General features: G+C 37.8%; 1 pseudogene; it reads left to right on the top strand.

The window, feature by feature from the left end:
- The first annotated feature begins 5270 nt into the window (after positions 1-5270).
- LOC145029538 (villin-3-like) lies at positions 5271-9166 on the top strand (annotated as a pseudogene).
- The last annotated feature ends 840 nt before the right edge of the window (positions 9167-10006 follow it).

Genomic DNA, 10006 nt, shown 5'->3' with positions numbered 1-10006 from the left:
AAACACCTAATAACCATTCAACATTACACGATTTGTTTTTAAAATAATAATTATCAGAGTATCCTAGTATTAAATCATAAAATCATAATAGCAGGAGGAGCAGTACGATTATGCCTTTTCCTTCCCGCGATCACCAGAAGTACCTGAAACAATCAACTGAAACTGTAAGCCCCCGAAAGCTTAGTGAGCTACACCTAAAATACCAACCGCAACAATATCATAACCATATCATATAAAAAACACAGAACAACCATGAATCTCGAGTCTACAATACGACTAGTCCGCCCTCACCGGGCCTTCAGTCCACCTGGTCCACCCTCTAAGCCTACAGTCTGACTGGATCGCCCACATCGGGCCTTCACTCTATCTGGCCCACTCTCTGAGCCTCGACACGTCTGGATTGCCCTCTCGGGGCCTTCAGCCTATCCGGACCGCTCGCTGGGCCTTCGGCCTGACTATATGCCCTCCCGGGTCTGTAGTCTATCCGATCCGCCCTGGGTTTGTTGGCCTACAGCACAAAGCAGGTCATGCCTCAACCCAACCCCCATACCAACAGCATGTGCACATAAACAGATAATCACATAATAGTCCATAAATAACCAAACCGATCTAACAGATCATAATGCATAACAAAATCCTAACCAGGATACCGACCTAACCAGGTCACTAACACAACTTCATCCTGTATACCAAGATACCGACCTAACCAGGTCACTAACATATTACCGTCCTAACTACTAGACTATAGATCTAACAGGTCAAAAGCATATCAAACAAATACCAGTACACAATCTGAGAAAGGACCGGCCTTGGTGCCTTAGACCCTATTGATAAAGTGAGGATAACTCTCCTCGAAATGCGGAACCATAGAGATAAGATCAAACCACCGAGTCACAGCCCCAAACTCTACCACCTATAACCACCATAGGACCAATTCCATAAATTCTCAGATTATCAAAATAGCCTCAGGAGACAAACTGGTCAAATCTTCGTCAAAGTCAAAGTCAAATGTCAAGGTCAACAGTCCATGTTGACCTCAACTCGTCGAGTACCCATAACTACTTGCCGAGTTCTAGCATAACTTGCCAACTCGTCGAGTTACTGAACTGACTTGCCGAGTCCAAGGCAATCTTCATCGGACTCGCAGAGTCACTCATCCGATATGCCCAGCCCATGACCATCTTCGATGGACTCGCCGAGTGGACGATGCCACTCGTCGAATCCCTTGAAACCTTCTTCTATACAGATGTTTTTTAAGCAATGCAAAGGCTCCATATTGCAGATCCAACTTCCCATGGCATGCTTATCACGTAAAGTTGCAAACTTTACGTGCATGCAAAGCTCTAAAGCCTTAAAATGACAAAACTAAGCTTGCAATGAAGTCCAACACTTGAGGGGAGGTTAATACTTGACAAATCTGGCTATTTTATGGACTTAGAGGCCAAGGAGAGTCCAGATCTGAAGTTACAACTTCAAATGTTGGCTTATACTCAACAATGGCTTCTTATTATGCTAGAAAATCCCAAAAGAGATCTAGAATGAAATGGGTTTGAGATAGCAGCTTAATACCCTCCACACGATGTCAACTGAAGTAGATTTTGATTCCCACGAGTTCCTTGCTTCAATCCACTTGTTTTTCGCAAGTTTTTCCTCACCAAGATCCTTCTTCCAAGCATAAATACACCAATGAAGTACACACACATGATCTAGGGTTTTGAATCGTCAAGAGGACGTAAAGGGGAGGCTAGGGAGGCCAAAGATCCTTTAAATAGGGTGCAAAATCTGAGAATTGGGGTTTTTCCTCCACCGGCTCCTACTTGTCGAGTCCCTTCTTGGACTTGGCGACTAGGTCACTTAAACACGTGGACAACCCACTGCTACTCGGCGAGTCAGGCAACCAACTCATTGAGTATACCTCAAAATCATGAGAATTTATAACCATAAATTGACACTCGGGAAATCAGTTTGTTACATCTAAATAGAATTCGTCAACATGCTCTTTTAAGAACAATTATACCTTGAAAATCCGTAGCACTTTTGATTATATTACTTGAAAATTTCTCTTATCATCTTTGTTCCCAACCCTTCTCCACCGAGTTTCCCAAGAAATAGATATTATTAATAATTTTATGTTCATATGCTCATGAAAAAAATGATAAACTATCAGATTATGATCATTTGAGGTATCATATCAGTTCACTTTGATTTACTTTCCCAATAGTTAGATATTCTTAACTTTATACTTTCATATATTTATTGAAATTTATGATAAAAGATTTCCAACTTTCTTTATGTATAAAATCCTATATCAATGAAATTTGAATTTAGTTTCCATTGGTTTTCCTTAAAATCATATCCATCTTCAAATTACATTCACATATTCATGAAATTAATGACATAATTATTGATTGTTTAATGCATACATCTTGTAACCAGTATCAAGATATAATCAATTTGGGAGATTTCCAGGTAAAATATTAAGGACATCTAGGAAAAGATAACATCAGAAAACGGTAATTATGTGTTTATTTCTATACACAACATAAATAAAATAAAATGGTCAATAGGGTGAAGATTACGACTCTTTATTTGACCCCAATTAGATGACGTTAGGGGAAGTCTAGGTTTTACACTGATTGAGGATTGTGACCAATTATGAAAGAGAAAAATGTGTTATTATTCCATATATTATTGTAATTGTTTACTCTATGGATGAAGGAAATGGATGTATCAGATACGTTGCGGGTAGGTTCATTTCGGTCCAAAATTGTACGAAATAACAAAAGCAAAAACTTCTTGACCGAGGCCAGTGTTTAACACAGTTTCCTTAAAACAAATTCGCCCTATATGGGTGTTTGTTTCCCAGGATACAACAGTGGAAAGCAATTCTTCTAGATTGCCCGAACCCTCACTTGGCCCGGATTATACCTTGGTTGCAGCAAGAGAGAAAAGATGAAGCAGAAGCGTTAAAACGAAATCGTAACTATCACAATTAAATAAGAAAATTAATCAAAGAATCAAAACTAAAATCTATGATTAATAGCTCTTAATTCATTTTTGTAGCAGTTAAAAAAGAAAAAAAAATCTATGATTAATAGCTCTTAATTCGTTTTTGTAATAGTTAAAAAAGAAAAAAAAATGTATAAAATTTTTTTGCCCTATATGGGTTTTTGTTTCCCAAGATACAACAGTGGAAAGCAATTCTTCTAGATTGCCCGAAGCCTCACTTGGCCTGGATTATACTTTGGTTGCGGCAAGAGAGAAATGATGAAGCAGAAACATTAAAACGAAATCCTAACTGTCACAATTAAATAAGAAAATTAAACAAAGAATCCCAACTGAAATATATGATTAATAGCTCTTAATTCATTTTTGTAACAGTTAAAAAAGAAAAAAAATCTACGATTAATAGCTCTAAATTCGTTTTTGTAACAGTTAAAAAAGAAACACAAGTTCAGTGGCCCGAAGCCAATCTGGCTCGCATTTGCACCACCCCCTTGCATGCGCGTGCAAGAGAGAGCATCGGTTCTAATTAGTCTTACAAAGGTAGCTTGTCTTTGTAGTTATAAACCAATTTTCTTTTCCTTCTTCCACCAATGTGGGATGAGTTTTAAAAATCCACTTGACTTCTTTATCTTCTCTTCAATTGCCTTACTTTGACAAGCAATTTCTCATTCATTTTAAATCCGTTTTGGACGTATGATATATCGGAACGTAGATGTCACGGAGGAGAACACAAATATATAACCAATAACTTGTTTTTGATTATATTTAGAGTATTAAATTTGTGCTCAAAAATGGAGAAAATCCATTTTTGGAAATTAATGAAATTAATTTTCCAACAGGTACGATGTACCAGTTTTTCGGATTCAATGTACGTGTTGTCAAATTACAAAATCCGATATAATATCAATATTTGATTTGTATTCAATATCAATGCATATTACCAGTTAATAGAATGCAAAATCATGTTGCAGAAAAATGGATAAACAGTTAACAGAATGCAGATTTGTAATTTATAAACAGTAAACAACAACAAATTTTAAACAGTTAAAAGCAACATACCGAAAAAAAACATGATTCATTAAATATAAACATTTAAAATGAAAAGTTACATGTTAGACATCAAAAGACAGAAACAAATAACTCTAAAAGAGACACAAATCATTCAATTCCAAACAAAAAGTAGGAACATTTGGTCCCTAACATGTCGATCAACCCGCCGCCTCTTTCCTTGTCCATTCTCCACATTTTCTTCATCTAAATTCTCCAAAACCATGTCATCTAATCGTGAACTTAAACGTTCAATATAAGTGCTTTCAGGATTGACGTCCCACTTTTTGTGTGGACTGGATGTGTATGATTCGTGGAAACAAGATAGAAATCGAATGTTGGATTGAATGTAAACCAATTTATCGGCTCTTTTCTCATTCGACTGGTTTCTTTTCACATTATGAATATAACAATACATACTCCACTTCCTTTCTCACTACTAGAAAACAGACCTTTAATGACGCGCTTTTTACGACACACACTGATTAATGAAACGCAAAAGGATGTGCCCTTAAAATAGTGTCATCTCTCCAAAAAATTTAAGGATTCACATCACGCATTATTGCGTGCCCTTAATTTAGTGTCTCAAGAAAAAAAATTAAAAACACGGAGGGCACTTTATCTTAAACGCACGTCGTCTGTACCTGTCGCTTTATAATTTTAATGAAACGCGCTTTTAGTAGACAAGGGGGGAAACGAAATCCCTAAAATTTTGAAAACCCGCCTCATTTTTTCTATCTTCTATTTCTCTCTCTCTCTCTCTCTCTCTCTCTCTCTCTCTTCTCTTTCAAGCCCTAAGCCCTAAACATCCTCCACCAACATCTGAACGAGCCCTCGCCAGTTACCTCTACTCCACCATCAAGCTCTTGCTCCGCCTTTGGAGGTGTTGGCGCTGCTGGTGGTTGTCTTTCAGCTTCAGCCACACCTCTTCACGATTATAGTCCGTAGCAGCTCGTCTTCCCCTCTCTCTGTCTCTCTAGCTCTCTCTCTCTCTCTCTCTCTCTCCCTCTCTCTCTTTCCCTTTCTCTTTCAAGCCCTAAGCCCTAAACAGCCTCCACCAGCATCTGAACGAGCCCTCGCCAGTTATCTCTACTCCACCATCAAGCTCTTGCTCTGCCTATGGAGGTGTTGGCGCTGGTGGTGGTTGTCCTTCAGCTTTAGCTACGCCTCTTCACGATTATAATCCGTAGATATTGATTTATGTTTGTGAAGCAACAATGGTTTTGACAACCGCGATGGCAGAGAAGTTGTATTCGTGTCTGACAAGACTGGTGGCAGCGGTAGCTATCCTCCAACCCATCTCTCCTCTCTGCCACCGTCGCTGACCTACGCACCGCCTGTAAGAGTTCAAGAGGTTTCAATGATTTGCTTGCTGGCTTTGGAAGCGGCGGTTCTCCATCTAGTAGCAGGTACTGTGTTATGATTTAACTCCCCGCCACCGTCATGTTCCTCCTTCTTATACCTTTTACTATCTTTTATCTTTTATGTTGTGTATCTGTTATTGATTCTCCCTTATATAATATAACCACCATCTGTAGGAGTTTATTCTCAAAGAAAATCTGCCAAAGCCAACTCCTGTAACCCGTATTGGTCAAGGTCATGAGACAAGTTCATTTAAATCCAACTTTGCTTCTTGGTCAGTAGCTTCAGCAGCTTCTGCTCTTGAGGAAACTAGAGGAAAAGTAGCAGGTAGATTCATTCTATATCTTATATATATATTTGTTATATGGGACATGGGTGTTTGAGTTTTCTAGGGCTATTTTTGACTTTTTCTAAAACTTACCCTAAGTTCTACTCTTGTTCTAATGACTAGCTCTGCTGAAGCAACAAGGTGCTTTTGCCAAAGGTCAGACAAAAACGGCTCCTGTAGAGGAGGAAGTTCCACCTTTGCTTGGAGAAAATGGAAAAATTGAGGTTTCAGATCATAAACTTGTTGCTACATTTAGATTTAATGTAGAAAGATAAAATAATTGTGGGCTCTTTAGGTATGGCGTATTGATGGTGAAGAAAAGACGGAATTACCCAAGGAGGATATTGGAAAATTTTACAGTGGAGATTGCTATATTTGTCTTTACTCCTACCATTCTGATGAAAAGAAAGAAGATCACTACATGTGCTGCTCGATTGGGAAGGATAGCATCCAGGTAAACTAAAACCATATTATTTCTTTTCTTTTTTTTAAGAAAAAAAAATCTTTAATTGTGTATTTGGGATGAAGACTTGTTATGTTGTCTGATCACAGGAGGACCAAAAACAGTTGTTCAACAAACTACTTCAATGTTCAACTCTATGAAATGCAAACCTGTTCAGGTACCATAAATATAATAGCTTTTTTTACTTGTTGCACTGCTGATTATATATAAATTTAGTTTTGAAATATTAGTATCTTATCGTAGGGTCGAATGCATCAAGGAAAAGAAGCACCACAATTTGTTGCTATCTTTCAGCCTATGGTTGTTCTCAAGGTACTCTCTTCCACTTGTAGTAGTTGTAAAAGATATAGCTCTAGAAGAAGGCTGTTAACTATGGTAAATATTTGGTTTTACTTTTACTAGGGTGGATTGAGCTCTGGTTATAAAAACTACATTGCAGAGAAAGGACTGCATGATGAGACCTACAGTCCAGATACTGCTGCACTGATTGAAATATCAGGAACTTCAGTTCATAATAATAAAGCTCAACAAGTAGAGAGGGTATGGAAACCAGAGTACACCTGAACAACAGCAATTAGCAGCAAAAGTTGTTGAACTTTTGAAGGTATGCTTTTTAAATTATTGGTCTTACATCTTTATTTACTTTTATACCCCTTTCCAATCCTTGATAATTTATTCAACTCTTTTTTCTTATATCTTTAGTCTGGAGTACCTGTAAAATTCTCTAGAGAAGGAAAAGAGAGCTTAGCTTTCTGGCTTGCACTTGGTGGAAAACAAAGCTACTCAAGTAGCAAAGTAACACAGGAAATCATCCGTGAACCTCACTTGTTTGAAGTAATAAGCAATAAAGGTTTCAAAACCATAAACCATCATCTATCTTTCACATGTTCATTTTTGCTGATTATATCCACCAACTATTTTTATCATCTTATTTTCCTCTATAGGAAAGTTAGAGATTGAAGAAGTTCACAGCTTTGAACAAGATGACTTGTTTCCAGAGGATGTCTTGATATTAGATACACATGCTGAGGTCATCGTTTGGGTTGGTCATTTAGCACAGTCAACGGAAAAACAAAACGATTTTGAAACTGGCGAGGTACATATAATAATAATAATTATTATACAAATGCAAAATTATACGTTGTATTGGTTGGTATGTTTTTTTAATAAGTTGATTTCAGAAATATGTAGAGCTGGTTGCATCTATGGATTCCTTGTCCCCATCTGTCATATTATACAGAGTAACAGAGGGAAACGAACCTTGCTTCTTCACAACATATTTCTCATGGGATCCTACAAAAACTATTGTATGTATACATATGTATTAATAATTAATAATTAATTTGTATCTCATTTTTCTCTTTCTCAATGGAACCAGGCTCACGGAAATGCATTCCACAAGAAGGCTGTGCAACTCTTCGGCATAGGCTGTGTAGCAGAGGTATTTCTTATATAAAAAGTTTTTTTTTTGGATTAATTTTTTTTAAGTGGCCCCTATCATATTATTTTATTACAACAGAGCCAAGATGTTAAGCCCCTGGGAAATAAACTTAGTGAGGCCACCCAAAGAGCATCAGCCATGGCAGCTTTAACCTCTGCTTTTTCAAAATCAACTAATGCTCCTAAACCTCCTCAACATGGACCACCTCCAAGAATGCTAGCTCGTGGGTCCTAGAGAGCGGCGGCAATAGCCGCCGTATACTTTATATACTCTTGAACCATGTAATTTACTTTTTACCCTCAATAGCAACATAGTTTCTATTTCTTTAAACTTGATTTTGAATGTGTGTTTTTGTCATCAGTGATCCTCACTGGTTCTCCAGATTGTTCTATTCTTGCAATTGATATTGAAATAGGATCTCCAGTTAGTTATGGATGGATGTTCATACAATTAGGTATTATTTTCAATATTCATACAGTTAGTTATGGATGGATGTTCAATGTATTATTTTCAATATTCATACAATTAGGGATGTTCATACTTGAGGTATTGTATCACTTTTAATGAAGTTTGAAATGCATATAGTAAAAGATTAGGTCGATTTACCTTTTTTTTTTTTTTTTGTTTTTTTAGGAAATCAAGGAAAATGGCACCACCATATAGAGTGATGCTACACAATGACAACTACAACAAGAGGGAATATGTTGTGCAAGTGTTGATGAAGGTTATACCTGGAATGACAGTTGACAATGCAGTTAATATCATGCTCTTGACCTGGACACCACTCTAAATTGTAACTTACTCTAAATTTTATATGTAAATTTTATTTTATCTTTTGAAGGGAAATTTACTGAATATTGATTGGTTGATGCAGTTAACTAGAATTGGTCAAGATGCAGTTTTATATGTTGAGTCGCTCATTGAGTCAATCATGGGAGGATTGGAAGAGCTAATCAACATTCTTGATTCTGAAGGAGGTTTCGGCTCTTTGGAGACACATGTTCTTACTATTTTATCAATTTCCTTAAAAAGTTACCAAATTCATGTATTAAATTTGATAAAGCTAACTTAATTACTTTTTTTAAATCCTAGCTTCTACCAGAAGTCAGCTGAAACTACAAATGGCTTTTGATGGGCAGGAAAGATATATGAAGGTATGATCTATATTGTAATTCAGATTCTATAACTTTTATTATGTAATCTCTTAAATCTTAATACCCATTATTCCTTATGCATGTAGAGATCTTGGGAGCCAAGTGATAAAGTTGATCTTCACTTTGTCTACAAAGATGTTGAAGGAGTATCAACTCAATGGGATGATATTCAAAGAAAACTCAGGAACTTACCTCCCAAACCCTCTTCCTTCAAACCCGATCCCTTCACTCCTGTAGAAGATGAAGATTCCAAACCTAAAACCAAATCTCGGATCGATAACAAGACAGAAGAACTCAAAGATTTAGAAGATGATCTTGATGATAGTTGTTTCCTCGAAGAATACAAGTACCTTCAACTCCCTTAATCCTAATATCATTTTATGAGGGTATTAAATTTCATGTGATATTGTAACAGCCCGGAATTTCAGGTATTGCTTTAAAAATATTTTTGGGGCATTTTAGGAAGGGACTCGGCGAGTTGGAGCCAGACTCGCCGAGTAGGACCACAGACTTGGTCGCGGGTTCGCGACTGGACTCGACGAGTCCAGATATGGACTCGGCGAGTCGATGCTGTTCAGCAGAAACCCTAGCCGTTTGGTTTTGGATCGTATATAACGCCTTTTAGGCCGTCATTGTCCGTCTTTTGGCCGATTGAGAAGAACCTAAGCGTCTGTGGACATCTAGAGCAGAAGTGAAGGCTATTGGAACCTTGAAGAATTTGTTAGGCAAGAGGAGGAAGGGTTTTGGCCAAAAGAAGATCAAGGGGATCGAGTTCTGAGGTTTGGGGACACAGAGAGCACGTTTTTCAGGTAATACTTCGGATCATTCCTGTTATTTTGAGGTGTACACGGATTTAGGGTTTATGAAACCCATTTGGTGATTAGATGGATTATTATGTTGTTACCCAAACGTTTATACCCTAGTAATAGGATGTTTAGAGGTCTAGAAAGTCCCATGATTGTGTATTTCGGGACCATACGTATTTCAGGAAGCAGTTGATCGACTGCATGGCATGGACTCGCCGAGTCCAATGAACAGACTCGGCGAGTAGCTTGAAGATTCACTGGGACTCGCCGAGTTGTTCTTCAGACTCGGCGAGTGGAGTCGGGGTGGCCCCGCGATTCTTCCACGTGGATCTCGTCGGGTCAAGGGGGATACTCGACGAGTAGAAAGGGAACATCAGGGAAAGTTGGAGAGGACGTCTC

This window comes from Lactuca saligna, chromosome 2 (assembly GCF_052625555.1).
Source record: "Lactuca saligna cultivar CGN05327 chromosome 2, ASM5262555v1, whole genome shotgun sequence".
Classification (NCBI taxonomy): Eukaryota; Viridiplantae; Streptophyta; class Magnoliopsida; order Asterales; family Asteraceae; genus Lactuca; species Lactuca saligna.
This window is presented reverse-complemented; position numbering and strand designations above follow the sequence as displayed.